A 6,168-nucleotide genomic window follows, 5' to 3' on the forward strand; every position below is an offset into this window, starting at 1 on the left:
TGCCTGTTTGTACATGATGAATTGGTTGGGTCGTACATGACCTTATATCTTCTCCTCAGGTCTTGCAATATTATTGCTTATTGAGGTTTATACACTGATAAAGACTGACTCCTGTTTTTTGGTTCAAAAGTTTTTTATTGTTGCAATAAATACACCTTTGGTTTATCTTATGCTCTGGTCTCAGGACACTCCCTCCTCCTTGTACCTAAGCTTGTCAGTCTAAACCCATTTGTGTGATTCGCAGAGACCACGAAGAAGAAGGACAGGTTACTCACCTGTAACGGTGTTTCTTCGAGTGGTCATCTGCAAATTCATACAAATCCCGCCCATCCTCCCCTCGGTGTCCTGCTCACATTGGCTCTGTCTTACATCGCCTACTTAGCGGAAAAATTTGGAACTGGGGAAAAGAGCGGGAACCGGGGCTTTATAGGAGGGGGGCGGGGTTACCGCCAAAAAGTTTCTAAGTGTTGCAAAGTGTACTTTGCTCAGTGATTCTAGAAGTTTCCGAACAGCACTGCGCAGGCGCAGTAAAACCCATTTGTATGAATTCGCAGATGACCACTCGAAGAAACACCGTTACAGGTGAGTAACCTGTCCATCTCACTTTCTGCCATCTGTCCACTAACCTCTCCTTCCGCCATCTAGCTATCTGTAAACTTACCTCTCTCTCTGCCATCTATCTATACACTTACCTCTCTCTGCTATCTATCTATCTATCTATCTATCTATCTATCTATCTATCTATCTATCTATCCATCCATCCACCCATCCATCTATCTATCCACTTACCTCTCTCTCTGCTGTCTAGCTATCTATATACTTACCTCGGTCTCTGCCATCTGTCTATCCACTTACCTCTCTCTGCTATCTATCTATCTATCTATCTATCTATCTATCTATCTATCTATCCACCCATCCATCTATCTATCTATCTATCATCTATCTATCCACTTACCCCTCTCTCTGCCATCGATCTATCTATACACTTACCTCTCTCTCTCTGCCATCTGTCTATCCACTTACCTCTGCTATCTATATATCTATATGTCTGTCTATCTATCTATCTATCTATCTATCTGTCTATCTATCTATCTATAAATTTACCTCTGTATCTGCCATCTGTCTATCCACTTACCTCTCTCTGCTATCTATCTATCTATCTATCTATCTATCTATCTATCTATCTATCTATCCACTTACCTCTCTCTCTGCCATGTAGCTATCTATGTATTTACCTCTCTCTTTCTCTGCCATTTGTATCCACTTACCTCTCTCTGCTATCTATCTATCATCTATCTATCTATCTATCTATCTATCTATCTATCTATCTTCTATCCACTTACCTCTCTCTCTGCCATCTATCTATCCACTTACCTCTCTCTCTGACATCTATCTATACACTTCCCTCTCTCTATCTGCCATCTGTCTATCTATTTATCTCTCTCTGCTATCTATCTATCTATCTATCTATCTATCTATCTATCTATCTATCCACTTACCTCTCTATCTGTCTGCCATCTATCTATCCACTTACCTCTCCTATCATGTACCTATCTATGTATTTACCTCTTTCTTTCTCTGCCATCTCTATCCACTTACCTCTCTGCTATCTATCTATCTATCTATCTATCTATCTATCTATCTATCTATCTATCCACTTACCTCTCTCTGCCTTCTATCTATCCACTTACCTCTCTCTCTGCCATCTATCTATCCACTTACCTCTCTCTCTGCCATCTATCTATCCACTTACCTCTCTCTCTGCCATCTATCTATCCACTTACCTCTCTCTCTGCCATCTATCTATCCACTTACCTCTCTCTCTGCCATCTATCTATCCACTTACCTCTCTGTCTACCGTTTATACACTTACCTCTCTCTCTCTCTCTGCCATCTGTCTATCCACTTACCTCTCTCCCTGTCTGCCATCTATCTATCCACTTACCTCTCTTTGCTGTCTATCCATCTATCTATCATCTATCTATCTATCTATCTATCTATCTATCTATCTATCTATCTATCTGTCTGTCTGTCTATCTATCTATCTATCCATCCACCCATCCATCTATCTATCCAGTTACCTCTCTCTCTGCTGTCTAGCTATCTATATACTTACCTCTGTCTCTGCCATCAGTCTATCCACTTACCTCTCTCTGCTATCTATCTATCTATCTATCTATCTATCTATCTATCTATCTATCCACTGACTTCTCTATCTGCCATTTATATATCCACTTACCTCTCTCTCTACCATGTAGCTATCTATCTATTTACCTCTCTCTTTCTCTGCCATCTCTATCCACTTACCTCTCTGCTATCTATCTATCTTTCTGTCTATCTATCATCTATCTATCCACTTACCTCTCTCTGCTATCTATCTATCTATCTATCTATCTATCTATCTATCTATCTGTCTATCCACTGACTTCTCTATCTGCCATTTATATATCCACTTACCTCTCTCTCTGCCATGTAGCTATCTATGTATTTACCTCTCTCTTTCTCTGCCATCTGGATCCACTTACCTCTCTCTGCTATCTATGTATCTGTCTATATATCTATCTATCTATCATCTCTCTAGCCACTTACCACTCTCTCTGCCATCCATCTATCTATACACTTACCTCTCTCTCTCTGCCATCTGTCTATGAACTTACTTCTGCTATCTATATATCTATATGTCTGTCTATCTATCTATCTATCTATCTATCTATCTATCTATCTTCTATCTATACACTTACCTCTCTCTCTCTACCATCTATCTATCCACTTCTCTCTCTCTGCCAGCTATCTATCCACTTAACTCTCTCTCTCTCTGCCATCTATCTATCTGTCTATCTATCTATCTATCTATCTATCTATCTATCTATCTATCTATGTATCTTTTCATTTGCCTCTCTCTCTCTCTGCGATCTATCTATCCACTTACCTCTCTGCCATCTGTCTATCCACTTACCTCTCTCTCTGTCTGCTGTCTATCTATCCACTTACCTCTCTTTGCTGTCTATCCATCTATCATCTATCTATCTATCTATCTATCTATCTATCTATCTATCCATCCATGCCTCGATCCCCCATCTATCCATCTATGTTTATCTATTTGTCTGTCTGTCGATTTATCCTTCCATTTAACTCTCACTTTCTGCCATCTGTCCACTTACCTCTCCTTCCGCCATCTAGCTATCTATACACTTACCTCTCTCTCTGCCATCGATCTATACACTTACCTCTCTCTGCTATCTATCTATCTATCTATCTATCTATCTATCTATCTATCTATCTATCTTCTATCCACTTACCTCTCTCTGCTATCTATCTATCTATCTATCTATCTATCTATCTATCTATCTATCCATCCACCCATCCATCCATCTATATATCCACTTACCTCTCTCTCTGCTGTCTAGCTATCTATATACGTACCTCTGTCTCTGTCATCTGTGTATCCACTTACCTCTCTCTCTGCCATCTGTCTATCCACTTACCTCTCTCTGCTATCTATCTATCTATCTATCTATCTATCTATCTATCTATCTATCTTCTATCTATCCACTTACCTCTCTCTGCTATCTATCTATCTATCTATCTATCTATCTATCTATCTATCTATCCATCCACCCATCCATCTATATATCCACTTACCTCTCTCTCTGCTGTCTAGCTATCTATATACTTACCTCTGTCTCTGTCATCTGTCTATCCACTTACCTCTCTCTGCTATCTATCTATCTATCTATCTATCTATCTATCTATCTATCTTCTATCTATCCACTTACCTCTCTCTGCTATCTATCTATCTATCTATCTATCCATCCACCCATCCATCTATATATCCACTTACCTCTCTCTCTGCTGTCTAGCTATCTATATACGTACCTCTGTCTCTGTCATCTGTCTATCCACTTACCTCTCTCTCTGCCATCTGTCTATCCACTTACCTCTCTCTGCTATCTATCTATCTATCTATCTATCTATCTATCTATCTATCTATCTTCTATCTATCCACTTACCTCTCTCTGCTATCTATCTATCTATCTATCTATCTATCTATCTATCCATCCACCCATCCATCTATATATCCACTTACCTCTCTCTCTGCTGTCTAGCTATCTATATACTTACCTCTGTCTCTGTCATCTGTCTATCCACTTACCTCTCTCTGCTATCTATCTATCTATCTATCTATCTATCTATCTATCTATCTTCTATCCACTTACCTCTCTCTGCTATCTATCTATCTATCTATCTATCTATCTATCTATCCATCCACCCATCCATCTATATATCCACTTACCTCTCTCTCTGCTGTCTAGCTATCTATATACTTACCTCTGTCTCTGTCATCTGTGTATCCACTTACCTCTCTCTGCTATCTATCTATCTATGTATCTATCTATCTATCTATCTATCTATCTATCTATCCATCCATCCATCCATCTATATATCCACTAACCTCTCTCTCTGCTGTCTAGCTATCTATATACTTACCTCTGTCTCTGTCATCTGTCTATCCACTTACCTCTCTCTGCTATCTATCTATCTATCTATCTATCTATCTATCTATCTATCTTCTATCTATCCACTTACCTCTCTCTGCTATCTATCTATCTATACATCCACCCATCCATCTATATATCCACTTACCTCTCTCTCTGCTGTCTAGCTATCTATATACTTACCTCTGTCTCTGTCATCTGTCTATCCACTTACCTCTCTCTGCTATCTATCTATCTATCTATCTATCTATCTATCTATCTATCTATCTTCTATCTATCCATCCACCCATCCATCTATCTATCCAGTTACCTCTCTCTCTGCTGTCTAGCTATCTATATACTTACCTCTGTCTCTGCCATCAGTCTATCCACTTACCTCTCTCTGCTATCTATCTATCTATCTATCTATCTATCTATCTATCCACTGACTTCTCTATCTGCCATTTATATATCCACTTACCTCTCTCTCTACCATGTAGCTATCTATCTATTTACCTCTCTCTTTCTCTGCCATCTCTATCCACTTACCTCTCTGCTATCTATCTATCTTTCTGTCTATCTATCATCTATCTATCCACTTACCTCTCTCTGCTATCTATCTATCTATCTATCTATCTATCTATCTATCTATCTATCTATCCACTGACTTCTCTATCTGCCATTTATATATCCACTTACCTCTCTCTCTGCCATGTAGCTATCTATGTATTTACCTCTCTCTTTCTCTGCCATCTGGATCCACTTACCTCTCTCTGCTATCTATGTATCTGTCTATATATCTATCTATCATCTCTCTATCCACTTACCACTCTCTCTGCCATCCATCTATCTATACACTTACCTCTCTCTCTCTGCCATCTGTCTATGAACTTACCTCTGCTATCTATATATCTATATGTCTGTCTGTCTATCTATCTATCTATGTATCTATCTATCTATCTATCTATCTATCTATCTTCTATCTATACACTTACCTCTCTCTCTCTACCATCTATCTATCCACTTCTCTCTCTCTGCCAGCTATCTATCCACTTAACTCTCTCTCTCTCTGCCATCTTTCTATCTATCTATCTATCTATGTATCTTTTCATTTGCCTCTCTCTCTCTCTGCGATCTATCTATCCACTTACCTCTCTGCCATCTGTCTATCCACTTACCTCTCTCTCTGTCTGCTGTCTATCTATCCACTTACCTCTCTTTGCTGTCTATCCATCTATCATCTATCTATCTATCTATCCATCCATGCCTCGATCCCCCATCTATCCATGTATGTTTATCTATTTGTCTGTCTGTCGATTTATCCTTCCATTTAACTCTCACTTTCTGCCATCTGTCCACTTACCTCTCCTTCCGCCATCTAGCTATCTATACACTTACCTCTCTCTCTGCCATCGATCTATACACTTACCTCTCTCTGCTATCTATCTATCTATCTATCTATCTATCTATCTATCTATCTATCTATCTATCTTCTATCCACTTACCTCTCTCTGCTATCTATCTATCTATCTATCTATCTATCTATCTATCCATCCACCCATCCATCCATCTATATATCCACTTACCTCTCTCTCTGCTGTCTAGCTATCTATATACTTACCTCTGTCTCTGTCATCTGTCTATCCACTTACCTCTCTCTCTGCCATCTGTCTATCCACTTACTTCTCTCTGC

General features: G+C 39.1%; 1 pseudogene; it reads left to right on the forward strand.

Annotated features, from left to right (window-relative positions):
* The first annotated feature begins 4,022 nt into the window (after nucleotides 1-4,022).
* LOC149278882 (uncharacterized) overlaps nucleotides 4,023-6,168 on the forward strand; it is a 6,242-nt pseudogene continuing 4,096 nt past the window's right edge.

Source organism: Sceloporus occidentalis, unplaced genomic scaffold (assembly GCF_023333645.1).
Source record: "Sceloporus occidentalis isolate IW3139 unplaced genomic scaffold, rSceOcc1.0.p SCAF_177, whole genome shotgun sequence".
Lineage (NCBI taxonomy): Eukaryota > Metazoa > Chordata > Lepidosauria > Squamata > Phrynosomatidae > Sceloporus > Sceloporus occidentalis.